Genomic DNA, 18,665 nt, shown 5'->3' on the forward strand with positions numbered 1-18,665 from the left:
TCTGACCTCTTTCTCCCCTCTCTCTCCAGATGAAATCTCGCGTCTTGTGACGGCCGGCCGCCCAACAACCTGCCCGCTTGACCCTATCCCCTCCTCTCTTCTCCAGACCATTTCCGGAGACCTTCTCCCTTACCTCACCTCGCTCATCAACTCATCCCTGACCGCTGGCTACGTCCCTTCCGTCTTCAAGAGAGCGAGAGTTGCACCCCTTCTGAAAAAACCTACACTCGATCCCTCAGATGTCAACAATTACAGACCAGTATCCCTTCTTTCTTTTCTCTCCAAAACTCTTGAACGTGCCGTCCTTGGCCAGCTCTCCCGCTATCTCTCTCTGAATGACCTTCTTGATCCAAATCAGTCAGGTTTCAAGACTAGTCATTCAACTGAGACTGCTCTCCTCTGTATCACGGAGGCGCTCCGCACTGCTAAAGCTAACTCTCTCTCCTCTGCTCTCATCCTAGATCTATCGGCTGCCTTCGATACTGTGAACCATCAGATCCTCCTCTCCACCCTCTCCGAGTTGGGCATCTCCGGCGCGGCCCACGCTTGGTTTGCGTCCTACCTGACAGGTCGCTCCTACCAGGTGGCGTGGCGAGAATCTGTCTCCTCACCACGCGCTCTCACCACTGGTGTCCCCCAGGGCTCTGTTCTTGGCCCTCTCCTATTCTCGCTATACACCAAGTCACTTGGCTCTGTCATAACCTCACATGGTCTCTCTTATCATTGCTATGCAGACGACACACAATTAATCTTCTCCTTTCCCCCTTCTGATGACCAGGTGGCGAATCGCATCTCTGCATGTCTGGCAGACATATCAGTGTGGATGACGGATCACCACCTCAAGCTGAACCTCGGCAAGACGGAGCTGCTCTTCCTCCCGGGGAAGGACTGCCCGTTCCATGATCTCGCCATCACGGTTGACAACTCCATTGTGTCCTCCTCCCAGAGCGCCAAGAACCTTGGCGTGATCCTGGACAACACCCTGTCGTTCTCAACCAACATCAAGGCGGTGGCCCGTTCCTGTAGGTTCATGCTCTACAACATCCGCAGAGTACGACCCTGCCTCACACAGGAAGCGGCGCAGGTCCTAATCCAGGCACTTGTCATCTCCCGTCTGGATTACTGCAACTCGCTGTTGGCTGGGCTCCCTGCCTGTGCCATTAAACCCCTTCAACTCATCCAGAACGCCGCAGCCCGTCTGGTGTTCAACCTTCCCAAGTTCTCTCACGTCACCCCGCTCCTCCGTTCTCTCCACTGGCTTCCAGCTGAAGCTCGCATCCGCTACAAGACCATGGTGCTTGCCTACGGAGCTGTGAGGGGAACGGCACCTCAGTACCTCCAGGCTCTGATCAGGCCCTACACCCAAACAAGGGCACTGCGTTCATCCACCTCTGGCCTGCTCGCCTCCCTACCACTGAGGAAGTACAGCTCCCGCTCAGCCCAGTCAAAACTGTTCGCTGCCCTGGCCCCCCAATGGTGGAACAAACTCCCTCACGACGCCAGGACAGCGGAGTCAATCACCACCTTCCGGAGACACCTGAAACCCCACCTCTTTAAGGAATACCTAGGATAGGATAAGTGATCCCTCTCACCCCCCCCCCTTAAGTTTTAGATGCACTATTGTAAAGTGACTGTTCCACTGGATGTCATAAGGTGAATGCACCAATTTGTAAGTCGCTCTGGATAAGAGCGTCTGCTAAATGACTTAAATAGTAATGGCTGGAATGGAATGTATCAAACACATGGTTTTCATTCCATTCCAACCATTACTATGAGCTCGTCCTCCAGCCACCACTGACGTGGAAAATAAGTTCTATCTCAAGGCCATCAGACTGTTAAACAGCCACCACTAACATTGAGTGGCTGCTGCCAACACACCGACTCAACTCCAGCCACTTTATTAATGGGAATTGATGTAAAATATATCACTAGCCACTTTAAACAATGCTACTTAATATAATGTTTACATACCCTACATTATTCATCTCATATGTATACGTATATACTGTACTCTATATCATGTACTGCATCTTTATGTAATACATGTATCACTAGCCACTTTAAACAATGCTACTTAATATAATGTTTACATACCCTACATTACTCATCTCATATGTATATACTGTACTCGATACCATCTACTGCATCTTGTTTACATACCCTACATTACTCATCTCATATGTATATACTGTACTCTATACCATCAGGCTAGAGGAGAGTTAACATAACATTCACAACCAGAAATGATCATTCACAAGTTGTGACTGAGACCAGGAGCAGAGAGAACACACTGATGGAAGACAACTCAGAGAGATTATTTTGGATAAATCAAGTCTGAAGTCATGATGGGGGGGGTCCAGGGCTGAAGCAGACGGAGGGACGGTTCCCCAGTCAAATCTTTAGCTGGTTCACAATGTCTTTTCCCATTTAAAGAGAGGGACACAACATCTACAGCATCACCTGAGCCCCTCACATGAAATGCAACGGCATGCAACAGTGGAGGCTGGTGAGGGGAGGACCGTTTATTGTAATGTCTGGAATGGAGCAGTATCAAACTCATGGGAACCATTCCAGTCACACGGTTTCTGCCATTATTATGAGCCCGTCCTCTGGCACCAGCCACCACTGGCATGGAAGTGTTAAATGTTCAATCATGAACATTTCCAGAGGTGCTTGAATGCGAAGTAATCGTTAACTGGACAATCGTTAACGTTGCTGTATCAAATGCCATTCAATTCGGTCCCTAGACCTGTCGGTGGTTTACCATTTTGTTAAGTCACTACTGGCTTACAGTAATATTCTTTGCTTTTGTTGAATCACGTCTCTCTCTGTCACCAGTGTGCGGTACAAAAAGCAACCATTTTGATGAATCACGTCTCTCAGTCACCAGTGTGCGGTACAAAAAGCAACCATTTTGATGAATCACGTCTCTCTCAGTCACCAGTGTGCGTTACAAAAAGCAACCATTTTGATGAATCACGTCTCTCTGTCACCAGTGTGCAGTACAAAAAGCAACCATTTTGATGAATCACGTCTCTCAGTCACCAGTGTGCGGTACCAAAAGCAACCATTTTGATGAATCACGTCTCTGTCACCAGTGTGCAGTACAAAAAGCAACCATTTTGATGAATCACGTCTCTCAGTCACCAGTGTGCGGTACAAAAAGCAACCATTTTGATGAATCACGTCTCTCTCAGTCACCAGTGTGCGGTACCAAAAGCAACCATTTTGTTGAATCACGTCTCTCTCAGTCACCAGTGTGCGGTACCAAAAGCAACCATTTTGAGCAGAGTAAAAAGCCAGTGACTGGCAGCATCACATCTTATCTCTAAACACAATAACATTGCTATACGGACTTCAAATCCAACGAAAGTGCAAGCCAATGTGTTCGTCAGCAGCATTCCAAACCACCAGAGGTACAATAAGTTAGTGTCAGACCAAAAGCAACACTGAACAGCAGTAAACAGAACTAGGGTTGTACATTTACTTTCATTTCCCACCAAATGTCTCCTAGAAATCGCGGTTGGAATATTTTGATCGAGAGGGAATAAGCATTACATCCGGGAATCCTCCAACCGGGATTTCTGGAAAACCTGAAAAATGTTGGGAAATTATCGAAACGTTGCAACCCTCGACCACAGCAACACTGACCGGCAGTGAACAACAGAACACATGAAAATGAAAGAAGTAGCAGGTTTCCCACAGAGCTCAGTGGAATGAAAGAAGTAGCAGGTTTCCCACAGAGCTCAGTGGAATGAAAGAAGTAGCAGGTTTCCCACAGAGCTCAGTGGAATGAAAGAAGTAGCAGGTTTCCCACAGAGCTCAGTGGAATGAAAGAAGTAGCAGGTTTCCCACAGAGCTCAGTGGAATGAAAGAAGTAGCAGGTTTCCCACAGAGCTCAGTGGAATGAAAGAAGTTGCAGGACAGAGCTCAGTGGAATGAAAGAAGTAGCAGGTTTCCCACAGAGCTCAGTGGAATGAAAGAAGTAGCAGGTTTCCCACAGAGCTCAGTGGAATGAAAGAAGTAGCAGGTTTCACACAGAGCTCAGTGGAATGAAAGATGCCGCAGGTTTCCCACAGAGCTCAGTGGAATGAAAGATGCCGCAGGTTTCCCACAGAGCTCAGTGGAATGAAAGAAGTAGCAGATGTCACACAGAGCTCAGTGGAATGAAAGAAGTAACAGGTTTCCCACAGAGCTCAGTGGAATGAAAGAAGTAGCAGGTTTCACACAGAGCTCAGTGGAATGAAAGATGCAGCAGATGTCACACAGGGCTCAGTGGAATGAAAGATGCAGCAGATGTCACACAGGGCTCAGTGGAATGAAAGATGCAGCAGATGTCACACAGAGCTCAGTGGAATGAAAGAAGTAGCAGGTTTCCCACAGAGCTCAGTGGAATGAAAGAAGTAGCAGGTTTCCCACAGAGCTCAGTGGAATGAAAGAAGTAGCAGGTTTCCCACAGAGCTCAGTGGAATGAAAGATGCAGCAGGTTTCCCACAGAGCTCAGTGGAATGAAAGAAGTAGCAGGTTTCCCACAGAGCTCAGTGGAATGAAAGAAGTAGCAGGTTTCCCACAGAGCTCAGTGGAATGAAAGAAGTAGCAGGTTTCCCACAGAGCTCAGTGGAATGAAAGAAGTAGCAGGTTTCACACAGAGCTCAGTGGACCATCGTTGGCACATGGGCCTTGACACAGCACCTTCGTCAGGTCTTACCCACAGCTGTTCAGACACAGTGACAGCAGCAAAACCATCAATAACCATCCTTTCCTCCTGAAGACATGGGAAACACAGAGTCCATATATGAATTTGAGAGTGGTTACTTTTCTCCAGCCCCATCCCTTTTTTACCGAAACAGTGAGGGGGTAACGCGTTATTGTTTTTTTACCGAAACAGTGAGGGGGTAAAGCGTTATTGTTTCAACTGAGGATTGTCCCTTTAAATCAATGGATTAATAGTCAGTTAAACGAGACCTTTGCGTTATTCGATATAATACTGTACATTAAATAGATATAATCACATGCGATTCTGTAGCAACACATATTGTAAAACAAGCTCTTGTGCTAGTTCTTTTTCTTTTCCTTTTTTTTACCCCTTTTTCTCCCCAATTTTGTGGTGTCCAATTGTTGTAGTAGCAATTATCTTGTCTCATCGCTACAACTCCCGTACGGGCTCGGGAGAGACGAAGGTTGAAAGACATGCATCCTCCGATACACAACCCAACCAAGCCGCACTGCTTCAACCCGGAAGCCAGCCGCACCAATGCGGCGGAGGAAACACCGTGCACCCGGCCACCTTAGCTAGCGCGCACTGTGCCCAGCCCGCCACAGGAGTCGCTGGTGCGCGATGAGACAAGGACACCCCTACCGACCAAGCCCTCCCTAACCCGGGCGAAGCTAGGCCAATTGTGCGTCACCCCACGGACCTCCCGGTCGCGGCCGGTTACGACTGCAGTACAGCTGTCTCCCTGCCTCCCCTCCCCAGGGAGACTGGCACCACCCCCCGCCTCCCCTCCCCAGGGAGACTGGCACCATACCCCTGACTCCCCTCCCCAGGGAGACTGGCACCATACCCCTGCCTCCCCTCCCCAGGGAGACTGGCACCATATGCTCCATGCAGGGCTGTTCTGACCCAGGCACTGGCATCAAATGGCACCCTATTCCCAATATAGTGCAATCCTCCCCAGTGGCCTCGCGTCGCCCCAGTGGCCTCGCGTCGCCCCAGTGGCCTCGCGTCGCCCCAGTGGCCTCGCGTCGCCCCAGTGGCCTCGCGTCGCCCCAGTGGCCTCGCGTCGCCCCAGTGGCCTCGCGTCGCCCCAGTGGCCTCGCGTCGCCCCAGTGGCCTCGCGTCGCCCCAGTGGCCTCGCGTCGCCCCAGTGGCCTCGCGTCGCCCCAGTGGCCTCGCGTCGCCCCAGTGGCCTCGCGTCGCCGTTAGATAATGTGAAGTCTCACCTTCTTCTTGTAGGTCTGTGCTGCCTCCCATCCCTGTCCTGTGGAGTGTCTCTCAGTCACAGAAACCTTCACCACTTCCTTTTTCTTATTCATCCTGTTCCTCCAGTCCTCGTCACCACTCTTCTTCAACAGCGCCAGCCTGGGAGACATTTGGAGAGAGAGCGAGAGAGTACGAGAGAGGCTAGTCTCAGTTCAGGAAAACGCAGTGGCCAGAAATAAATCCCCTTCACCTCAAAAGCTACAAGAGGCAGAAACATATTTCACAAGGACACAGAAACTCATTCAACACTGCCTCACTCTGTCTCATAATCTTTAGATCATCAAGCTATTCACAAAGACAGCAGGGTGAATCAAAAAGTTTGCCAACATTAGCTAACAGAAGCCTGTAAATCCCCAGCTTATATAGCCATTATATAACCAGTTACAGGTATTATGACTCAGACTGTGGTACTATAAACTCTTAGAAAACTGTTCCTAAAGGGATCTTCGGCTGTCCCCATAGGAGAACCCTTTTTGGTTCCAGGTAGAACCCTCTGTGGAAAAGGTTCTAAATGGATCCCAAAAGGGTTTTTCAAAGGGTTCTCCTATAGGGACAGCTGAAGAACCCTAAATAGGAAAAAAAAGGTGCTAAAAGTGTATTATGGGTATTACTGTGGTACTACGTTGCCCTTATATAACCAGTTACACCCACATATTCACCTTTCCTTGATGGACATCTGCTTGGTGGACATCTCTGAGGGCTCTATCTCGGCGGGGGAGAGGAGGTCGGACACACTGTGTCCTGCGAAGACATCACTGCTGTCCAGAGGCAGGGACTTGGACTTGACCAGGGACTGGGGGAAGGACGTGGGCTCGGTAGGGTAGGGTCTGGGGAGGGGGCGGAGGAGGCTGGGAGAAGGACTGGGCGTTGGGTTGAGTAAGAGGGGTTATCTGAGAGTAGGGCTTGGGTAATGGCTGGGTGAATCGCCTCTCCCTTTCCTGGGGCTTGGCCTGGGCTGAAAGTGCCTGGGTGAAGGGATGAGGTTGAGGTGGATGAGCGTGGGGATGGGGCTGAGGTGGATGAGCGTAAGGCTGGGGATGGGGCTGAGGTGGATGAGCGTAAGGCTGGGGATGGGGCTGAGGTGGATGAGCGTAAGGCTGGGGATGGGGCTGAGGTGGATGAGCGTAAGGCTGGGGATGGGGCTGAGGTGGATGAGCGTAAGGCTGGGGATGGGGCTGAGGTGGATGAGCGTAAGGCTGGGGCTGGGGTTGATTTTGTGGGGGTTGTTGGGTGTAAGGTTTGGGCAGAGTCTGGGGAAGCTGGGTGAAAGACTGAATCTGCTGCTGCTGGACACTGGCGCTGTGAGAGACACTCCTGGACGACCCGACTGTTGTGGCAGTTCTCAATGACACACTGGTGTGATCCACGTCTGTGTAGACATGAAGAAAGCCACACACACACAGCATTGTAATAAATCCATAGTGAAATATGTAATAAATCCATACTCATCTCATACAGAGAGAGAGAAGCACACACACACGTTCAAATTCACAACTCAGCTGCTGTCTATTATGTACAGTGGTTTGTCTGCATGGAGGGTCTCTCCACCTCCCCCCCTCTCTCCAGAAAGGAGTGTAAATAAAATAAAACTATGTATGCAGACAGAGACGGGTCAACACTATTACAGTGTCTGCATTGATCTACCAGCATGGCCACAGCCGACAATCATTTATTTGATTTTATTTGGAATCCCAATCACAAACAGCCCGTCAGTAACAGCGGCAGTCCTTTTGCAAACGTAGGAAGCTGCGAGGGCAAATGTCTGTAAAAAAAAAAATCCAAATAAAATGCTCATTAGGATCAGTATTGAAGCCTGGTCTTCAGCCATGTCTTCTGTGATGGACACAGAAGCATCTGTGCGTCTCCGAGCTCCGTGCGTCTCCGAGCTCCGTGCGTCTCCGAGCTCCGTGCGTCTCCGAGCTCCGTGCGTCTCCGAGCTCCGTGCGTCTCCGAGCTCCGTGCGTCTCCGAGCTCCGTGCGTCTCCGAGCTCCGTGCGTCTCCGAGCTCCGTGCGTCTCCGAGCTCCGTGCGTCTCCGAGCTCCGTGCGTCTCCGAGCTCCGTGCGTCTCCGAGCTCCGTGCGTCTCCGAGCTCCGTGCGTCTCCGAGCTCCGTGCGTCTCCGAGCTCCGTGTCTTTCTCAGGTAGTTCCTGTGCTACCTCATTTTGCAGGGAGGCGTTTCTGCTGCTGCCGTCTCCGTCTCGCACAGTCTCCGTCTCGCACAGTCTCCGTCTCGCACAGTCTCCGTCTCGCACAGTCTCCGTCTCGCACAGTCTAGGCTCCACCTGTAACTCACCCCTTTCGTGGCTACCGCTGGCGTGCCGCTGCTGAGCCGGAGGTAGCTGGGGCTCTGGGCCTGTGGGCTGATACCGCTGCTGCCTGCTGTCTATGCTCTCCCTGCCTCCAGGACCACTACGGCTCTCCCTCTCCTCTCTGGTCCCTCCTCCCGATACATCCTCCTCCTCTTCCTCTCTGTAGCCAGTGAACGAGCGACCGGCTCCGGGAGCCCTTCCTCTGTCTGCTCTGCTGTGAGCCTGCTGCTGCTCTGACAGGGAAAGGCCAGGGGAGTACACATCTGGTTCAGGGACACTGGAGGAGTCTCCACCTTGGGTCAGGCTGAAGTACCTGAGAGAGAGAGAGCGAGAGAGAGCGTGCGACAGAGGTTTACTCCATTTTGCAACAATACACTATCAATAGTAGTGAAGGCTGAATTATTTGAAACAGTTGAGAGCTGTTATAATATAAAGACACACACCTCACCCCTCTGTCCAGGGTGGTAGTGGTGGGGGCAGGGGGGTTGTAGGGGACAGCCATAGATTTCTCCAAGTGGTCACCCATGCCGGAGTTCACCGTGGTTACTGTGGTAACCGAGAGCTGTGAGCTGACGGATGCCACGGAGCGGACCAAGGAAACGGATAGCGGCTCTAGCTTGACCCTGTCTCCATACTGCAGCTGCAGGAAGAGAGAGAGAGGGACGGTGGGATAGAGGGACGGTGGGAGGGAGGTATAGAGGGACGGTGGGAGGGAGGGATAGAGGGACGGTGGGAGGGAGGGATAGAGGGACGGTGGGAGGGAGGGATAGAGGGACGGTGGGAGGGAGGGATAGAGGGACAGTGGGAGGGAGGGATAGAGGGACAGTGGGAGGGAGGGATAGAGGGACGGTGGGAGGGAGGGATAGAGGGACGGTGGGAGGGAGGGATAGAGGGACGGTGGGATAGAGGGACGGTGGGAGGGAGGGATAGAGGGACGGTGGGAGGGAGGGATAGAGGGACGGTGGGAGGGAGGGATAGAGGGACGGTGGGAGGGAGGGATAGAGGGGCAGGGGGGAAAGGACAGCATGCAGTCAGAACATATGCAGTAAGATATCAGAGCAAGGAGGGTAGCCGTCCAAAACCAAACATGAACCATCTCCAACTCTAAACAAAATATTGCTTCAGACAAGGCAGGCCTTGAAGTCATTCAGAAAACAACATAAACCTGTCATATAAATAATGCCATCGTTCATAAGTCATAGCCGTTCATAAATGATCAATGAAGCATTTGTTTTTCTCAATGGAAAGCATGTACACTGAGTATACAAAACATCCATGACATAGACCAGGTGAATCCAGGTGAAAGATAGGATCCCTTATGTCACTAGTTAAATCCACTTCAATCAGTGTAGATGAAGGGAGGAGACGGGTTAAAGAAGGTTTCTTAAGCCTTGAGACATGGATGGTGTCTGTGTGGAATTCAGAGGGTGAATGGGTAAGACAAAACATGTAAGTGCCTCTGAATGGAGTCTGGTAGGTGGCAGGCGCACCGGTTTGTGTCAAGAACTGCAACGCTGCTGGGTTTTTCTTGCTCAACAGTTTCGTGTGTATCAAGAATGGTCCACCACTCAAATCACATCCAGCCAACTTGACACAACTGTGGGAAGCATTGGAGTCAACATGGACCAGCATCCCTGTGGAACGCTTGACACCTTGTAGAGTCCATAACCCTGACAGATTGAGGCTATTCTGAATGTTTTGTACACAGTGTAAGTGGCCACTCTTTAGTAGGGCATTAATAGCATTACAATGTCATGCATTATCATTCTTCCCACTCTTTAGTAGGGCATTATCATAGCATTACAATGTCATGCATTATAATTCATCCCACTCTTTAGGTGATCTTCAGATTTAATTCATTACACCTGTAGTACAACCTTAGACCTAGCAGGCTGCATTCACCTGTAGTACAACCTTAGACCTAGCAGGCTGCATTCACCTGTAGTACAACCTTAGACCTAGCAGGCTGCATTCACCTGTAGTACAACCTTAGACCTAGCAGGCTGCATTCACCTGTAGTACAACCTTAGACCTAGCAGGCTGCATTCACCTGTAGTACAACACAACTTCCTTGCAATCTTTGATGATGGGTCGAAATTTGATGTTCTCTAAATCGACTTTATAATTAAACGTGAAATATTCCTAGATCTGTACACACATCCTAGATCTGAATGAATGAAATATTCTTATTAAATACTTTTTTCTTTACATAGTTGAATGTGCTGACAACAAAATCACACAAAAATTATCAATGGAAATCAAATGTATCAACCCATGGAGGTCTGGATTTGGAGTCACACTCAAAATTAAAGTGGAAAACCACACTACAGGCTGATCCAACTTTGATGTAATGTCCTTAAAACAAGTCAAAATGAGGCTCAGTAGTGTGTGTGGCCTCCACATGCCTGTATGACATCCCTACAATGCCTGGGCATGCTCCTGATGAGGTGGTGGATGGTCTCCTGAGGGATCTCCTCCCAGACCTGGACTAAAGCATCCGCCAGTCCATAGCATCAATGCCTTCCTCTGGCAGGAACTGCTGACACACTCCAGCCACATGAGGTCTAGCATTGTCTTGCATTAGGAGGAACCCAGGGCCAACCGCACCAGCATATGGTCTCACAAGGGGTCTGAGGATCTCATCTCGGTACCTAATGGCAGCTTGGCTACCTCTGGCGACCACATTTAGGGCACGCCGCCCGCGTGCCTTGGGAACGCTATAAGTAGAACACTACCAATCAGCAGCATTGTTTAGGCAGGTTGCTTGAGTCTTACTTGTTCTTCATTAGTCACCGGAGGAGGAGGAGAGGTACCCATAGGATCTATCTCTTGTATAGACACATCATGACTTCATGTTGTTGTTTTATATTAGTTCAATACATGCTGCTCATCTTGAATCACTGAATAGTTGTGTGATTGTCTGAGTTCTTCAGTGTTTACAAAGTATGATCCAAATGTAGTTGTATCAGGGCAAAGACAAAGACGTTGGTGTATAACAAGATACTGTCAGTGTAGAGCTTGACTTGTGTAGAGACGGAGGGGTCTTTCCTGGCCACCATCCCATTGACAGCCCAAAAACTGACCCTTGCCTTAACCAAACCCTTAACCCTAAATGTAATTTGAACCAATTCAGAAATTAAATATTGGTTTGGACAACAGCCATGTCTCCTTGACTTCCGTGACACCTAGAGGCTGCAGTGTTGAAGTACAAGAGGGAAGAAGACCATAAAGTCCCTGGTGAAAAGAGCCTCTATCTGGGCTGAAAGAGGGGCAGGACTCCCTACCTGATCCACCTCTACCTGGGTAATGGATAACAACAGTAGTGATTGACGGATTGACTCCCTACCACACGTGTCAAACTCGTCCCACAGAGGGGCAAGTATCTACAGGTTCTCTCCACCCTTGTACTTGATTGATTAATTAAGGTCACCAATTAGTAAATAACTCCCCCTCACCTGGTTGTCTAGGTCTAAATCAATTGAAAGGAAAAAGCAAAAACCCACAGACACTCAGCCCTCTGTGGAATGAGTTTGACACCCCTGTCCTACCTGAGCCACCTCTCCCTGGGTGATGGGCTGGGTCTGGAAGCGGGAGTTTGCCCTACGCTGGCGGGTGTCCACCCTGGAGGCCCCAGACCCCTTAGCGGCAGGCTTGGAGGGCTGCGTGGACAGCTGGTTGAACAGGGCCATCTTCTCCACCAGGCTGGGACAGGAGAGGAGATGGTAATCAGTGGGTGTGACCCAAATAGCACCTTATTCCCTAAATAGGCTGCTTTTACTCAGGCAGCCCAATTCTGATATTTTGCCACCAATTAGTCTTTTGGCCAAATCAGATCAGGTTTTTTGCAAATCACTTTTGATGTGGTTTACTTTTGGGCGGCTCCATGCACACTTTCATTTGTTTACACAAGAGAGTAAGGTTGTGTCCCAAATGGCACCAATGGGGCCTGGTCAAAAGTACTGCACTATACAGTAGAGCTTAGGGTGCCATTTGGGATTGAGACAATGTGCTCAACTCCTAGTCTGCCTGTACCTGAGAGTGGAGAGGTCAGGCTCATCTGGACCCAGGTCCTCCATCATCCTCTCAGGCCCTGGTCCTTCTGCCTGCCTTGACTGGGCCTCCCTCTCCTGCTCCCCCATGCTCCGCACCCTGGAGCCGTGCTGCGACACCTCCTGCAAGCTGGGAGGAGGAACCACACATACACACACACAATGAGTGCATGTTGTGCTGCTTTGGGTAACAGCTGCAGGGCCATATGTAATGCATGTACTGTACAATTGAAGGACAATCTTTAGAAAATGTTGACACTCCTTGGGCGAGTAACTAGTCAAACACACTCTGGGCGAGTAACTAGTCAAACACACTCTGGGCGAGTAACTAGTCAAACACACTCTGGGCGGGTAACTAGTCAAACACACTCTGGGCGGGTAACTAGTCAAACACACTCTGGGCGGGTAACTAGTCAAACACACTCTGGGCGGGTAACTAGTCAAACACACTCTGGGCGGGTAACTAGTCAAACACACTCTGGGCGGGTAACTAGTCAAACACACTCTGGGCGGGTAACTAGTCAAACACACTCTGGGCGGGTAACTAGTCAAACACACTCTGTCAAAACAACATCGTAAATAGTCATATAAACATATCCTATGAATAGCAACCAAGGTAAATAACTAATTCCTGATCGAAGCATGGTCTGCATCCCGATTCTCCACCCCTTTGCAATTGCACACACCCTGTCATGGATTTAAAAGCACAGGATTGGTCGAGAGCGCAGCAGTCAGGATGATGTAAGCATTGGTAAGTGCATACTTTTGGAGAAGGGTGGAGACTAGGGATGCAGCCATGGCAACAGCAGTTATAAGTAGATGTGTTTCGACGACACTGAAGTAGTTACTCAAACTGCCGATGCTGTTGGCCATCTGTAGTAGAGAATATTGGACGTTTGGTTCTGTCAACATCTTAAGTTTATCCTTGGTCGATAAACAAACTGGGTGCTACACTCACCCCACACGGGAACCTGACCGATGCACTGAGCCTCAGCCAGCATCACAAGACGTGTGACACATTTCAACATATAAACTTGAAGAGACAGTTTACCCACATTACAAAATTACATCTGGAGACAGTGGTCAGGTAAACAAAACCAAAGCATGGATTCCTGCATAACCTTGAACATAGACTACTTACAGGGTAAGGAAACACAACATGTAATTTTGTAATTTGGGTGAACTATCCCTTTAAGAGTATAAACAATTGTGAAGGCAGTGATGCTGAGAAAAAAAGTTGAAAGATACTTAAGTCAAGAATATATTGTGTTAGAACAAGCTTCTTCCCCCTATAGTTCCTTGGTGTCCACATGAACAAACTAACATGGTCCAAGGACACCAAGACAGTCGTGAAGAGGACACGACAACAAACTAACATGGTCCAAGGACACCAAGACAGTCATGAAGAGGACACATCACCAAACTAACATGGTCCAAGGACACCAAGACAGTCGTGAAGAGGACACATCACCAAACTAACATGGAGGACAAGACATCACACAAACTAACATGGTCCAAGGACACCAAGACAGTCATGAAGAGGACACATCACCAACAAACTAACATGGTCCAAGGACACCAAGACAGTCGTGAAGAGGACACATCACCAACAAACTAACATGGTCCAAGGACACCAAGACAGTCATGAAGAGGACACATCACCAACAAACTAACATGGTCCAAGGACACCAAGACAGTCATGAAGAGGACACATCACCAACAAACTAACATGGTCCAAGGACACCAAGACAGTCATGAAGAGGACACATCACAACAAACTAACATGGTCCAAGGACACCAAGACAGTCATGAAGAGGACACATCACCAAACTAACATGGTCCAAGGACACCAAGACAGTCATGAAGAGGACACATCACCAAACTAACATGGTCCAAGGACACCAAGACAGTCATGAAGAGGACACATCACCAAACTAACATGGTCCAAGGACACCAAGACAGTCGTGAAGAGGGCACGACAAAAACCCATTCCCACTCAGGAGACAAAAGATTTGGCATGGGTCCTCAGATCCTCAAAAGGTTTTACAGCTGCACCATGGAAAGCATCCTGACAGGTTGTGTCCCTGCCTGGTATGGCAACTGCTCAGCCTCCAACCGCAAAGCACAGAGGTTAGTGCGTACGGCCCAGTACATCACCGGGGACAAGCTTCCTGCCATCCAGGACCTCTATACCAGGCGATGTCAGTGGAAGGCCCTAAAAATAGACTCCAGCCACCCTAGTCATAGACTGTTCTCTCTGCTACCGCAAGCGGTACAGGAGGGGTACAGGAGTGGTACAGGAGCGCCAAGTCTAGGTCCAAGAGGCAAGAGGCTTCTAAACAGCTTCTACCCACAAGCCTCCTGAACAGCTAATCAAATGGCTACCCAGACTACTTGCATTTCCCTTCCCCTTCTATCCTTCTGCTACTCTTGTTATTATCGATGCATAGTCACTTTAATAAATCAAATCAAATTTATTTATATAGCTCTTCATAAATCAGCTGATATCGCAAAGTGCTGTACAGAAACCCAAGCCTAAAACCCCAAACAGCAAGCAATGCAGGTGTAGAAGCATGGTGGCTAGGAAAAACTCCCTAGAAAGGCCAAAACCGAGGAAGAAACCTAGAGAGGAACCAGGCTATGAGGGGTGGCCAGTCCTCTTCTGGCTGTGCCAGGTGTAGATTATAACAGAACATGGCTAAGATGTTCAAATGTTCATAAATGACCAGCATGGTTAAATAATAATAATCACAGGCAGAACAGTTGAAACTGGCGCAGCAGCACAGACAGGTGGACTGGGGACAGCAAGGAGTCATCATGCCAGGTAGTCCTGAGGCAAGAATATAACACTACCTACATGAACATATGACCTCAATTACCTCGACACTGGTGCCCCCTCACATTGACTCTGTACCAGTACCCCTGTATATAGCCTCCACATTGACCCTGTACCGGTACCCCCTGTATATAGCCTCCACATTGACCCTGTACCGGTACCCCCTGTATATAGCCTCCACATTGACCCTGTACCAGTAGCCCCTGTATATAGCCTGTACCAGTAGCCCCTGTATATAGCCTCCACATTGACCCTGTACCGGTAGCCCCTGTATATAGCCTCCACATTGACTCTGTACCGGTAGCCCCTGTATATAGCCTCCACATTGACTCTGTACCGGTAGCCCCTGTATATAGCCTCCACATTCACTCTGTACCAGTAGCCCCTGTATATAGCCTCCACATTGACTCTGTACCAGTACCCCTGTATATAGACTCCACATTGACTCTGTACCGGTAGCCCCTGTATATTGACTCTGTACCGGTAGCCCCTGTATATAGTCTCCACATTGTACCGGTAGCCCCTGTATATAGCCTCCACATTGACCCTGTACCGGTACCCCCTGTATATAGCCTCCACATTGACCCTGTACCAGTACCCCTGTATATAGCCTCCACATTGACCCTGTACCAGTACCCCTGTATATAGCCTCCACATTGACCCTGTACCAGTAGCCCCTGTATATAGCCTCGACATTGACTCTGTACCGGTAGCCCCTGTATATAGCCTCCACATTGTACCGGTAGCCCCTGTATATAGCCTCCACATTGACTCTGTACCGGTAGCCCCTGTATATAGCCTCCACATTGACCCTGTACCAGTACCCCCTGTATATAGCCTCCACATTGACCCTGTACCGGTACCCCCTGTATATAGCCTCCACATTGACTCTGTACTGGTAGCCCCTGTATATAGCCTCCACATTGACTCTGTACCAGTAGCCCCTGTATATAGACTACTACACCTGTTGTATTCAGCAGTTCACTGTAAGGTCTACCTACGCCTGTTGTATTCAGCAGTTCACTGTAAGGTCTACTACACCTGTTGTATTCAGCAGTTCACTGTAAGGTCTACCTACGCCTGTTGTATTCAGCATTTAACTGTAAGGTCTACCTACGCCTGTTGTATTCAGCAGTTCACTGTAAGGTCTACTACACCTGTTGTATTCAGCAGTTCACTGTAAGGTCTACCTACGCCTGTTGTATTCAGCAGTTCACTGTAAGGTCTACCTACACCTGTTGTATTCAGCATTTCACTGTAAGGTCTACCTACGCCTGTTGTATTCAGCAGTTCACTGTAAGGTCTACCTACGCCTGTTGTATTCAGCAGTTCACTGTAAGGTCTACCTACGCCTGTTGTATTCAGCATTTCACTGTAAGGTCTACCTACACCTGTTGTATTCAGCATTTCACTGTAAGGTCTACCTACACCTGTTGTATTCAGCATTTCACTGTAAGGTCTACCTACGCCTGTTGTATTCAGCATTTCACTGTAAGGTCTACCTACACCTGTTGTATTCAGCAGTTCACTGTAAGGTCTACCTACGCCTGTTGTATTCAGCATTTCACTGTAAGGTCTACCTACGCCTGTTGTATTCAGCAGTTCACTGTAAGGTCTACCTACGCCTGTTGTATTCAGCAGTTCACTGTAAGGTCTACCTACGCCTGTTGTATTCAGCATTTCACTGTAAGGTCTACCTACGCCTGTTGTATTCAGCATTTCACTGTAAGGTCTACCTACGCCTGTTGTATTCAGCATTTCACTGTAAGGTCTACCTACGCCTGTTGTATTCAGCAGTTCACTGTAAGGTCTACCTACGCCTGTTGTATTCAGCAGTTCACTGTAAGGTCTACCTACGCCTGTTGTATTCAGCAGTTCACTGTAAGGTCTACCTACGCCTGTTGTATTCAGCATTTCACTGTGAGGTCTACCTACGCCTGTTGTATTCAGCAGTTCACTGTAAGGTCTACCTACGCCTGTTGTATTCAGCAGTTCACTGTGAGGTCTACCTACGCCTGTTGTGGTCGACGCATGTGACATAACATTTGATTTTATAGACGGGTTGGCTGACAACGTCACGAAAATGTGTTATGATTCTGAACGGTCAGATAGCTAGTAACAATGACAGGAAGCTGCCTTGTGGAGATTTGTAGGTGTTTTGTTTCGGCTCGTTGTATCTTGTTATTGATACCATGACTTATTTTGAGTATTTTGACTGATGCCATGTCTATGCTAAATGTGGTAAAAATTCACCAGTTAGCTAACCAAAAACTGTAACAATCATTTTTTAGAGACAACAGGTGCTCATTGTGCCAATGTATTTATGTTTTCAACAAACATTTGGAGACTAAATAGTTGACATGTTGTCAACAATCTAATCCAACCCCGGCAGTTTTGCCCCATAGTTCTGCAGACCTCTCTATCAGTATTAGAATCTCTTCAGCTGTTTTGCCCCATAGTTCTGCAGACCTCTCTATCAGTATTAGAATCTCTTGAGCTGACAGCTGTTTTGCCCCATAGTTCTGCAGACCTCTCTATCAGTATTAGAATCTCTTGAGCTGACAGCTGTTTTGCCCCATAGTTCTGCAGACCTCTCTATATCAGTATTAGAATCTCTTCAGCTGTTTTGCATGGTTTTGTTATGGCTCGCATATTTTGAATAATGTATGTTTCCCCACCACAGAAAGCTATGGCATTTGGCTTTCACCTGGAATTGTTTTTTAAAGTTTGAGAGAAAAAAAAAAAAAAACATTCAACCCATATGATCTAGTACATTGGGGTCGGCAGGTAGCCTCGTGGTTTAGAGGCGGGTAGCCTCGTGGTTTAGAGGCGGGTAGCCTCGTGGTTTAGAGGCGGGTAGCCTCGTGGTTTAGAGGCGGGTAGCCTCGTGGTTTAGAGGCGGGTAGCCTCGTGGTTTAGAGGCGGGTAGCCTCGTGGTTTAGAGGCGGGTAGCCTCGTGGTTTAGAGCGTTGGACTTGTAACCGTAATGTTGCAAGATCGAATCCCCGAGCCGACAAGGTAAAAATCTGTCGTTCTGCAGTTAACCCACAAGGCGGTTGACCCACTGTTTCTAGGCCGTCATCAAAAATAAGAATTTGTTCTTAACTGACTTGGCGAGTTAAATAAAAGGTTAAAAAAAATGGTTGCTAAACAACCAACTCGTCTATGAGGTTCACACCAAAGATGTGTAAAAACCTTGGGTGACTCAGGGGTCGCTGTATTGAAGCCGCAAGGTGCCGCCATCTTGGTACTCCTCTCCTCTTCAATTGTAAAACAAGATTTTGGAAGCATTAGAAATGTATTTATTAAATTAGACTTTTAGTAGACTTTTAAATTAGATTATGTGAGATAAACATACAAATAAAATACATTTTCCTTAAAGTATTTAATTAGAGTACTAATATTACTGTCCCCACTACAAAAACAAATACTTCAATACATGTAATTTCGTGTTTTAATTGAAATACTGTAGAATTCCATTCATTCC

General features: G+C 48.5%; 1 pseudogene; it reads right to left on the reverse strand.

The window, feature by feature from the left end:
• LOC124009447 overlaps nt 1–18,665 on the reverse strand; it is a 128,687-nt pseudogene that overhangs the window by 53,167 nt on the left and 56,855 nt on the right.

Source organism: Oncorhynchus gorbuscha, linkage group LG22 (assembly GCF_021184085.1).
Source record: "Oncorhynchus gorbuscha isolate QuinsamMale2020 ecotype Even-year linkage group LG22, OgorEven_v1.0, whole genome shotgun sequence".
Taxonomy (NCBI): Eukaryota; Metazoa; Chordata; class Actinopteri; order Salmoniformes; family Salmonidae; genus Oncorhynchus; species Oncorhynchus gorbuscha.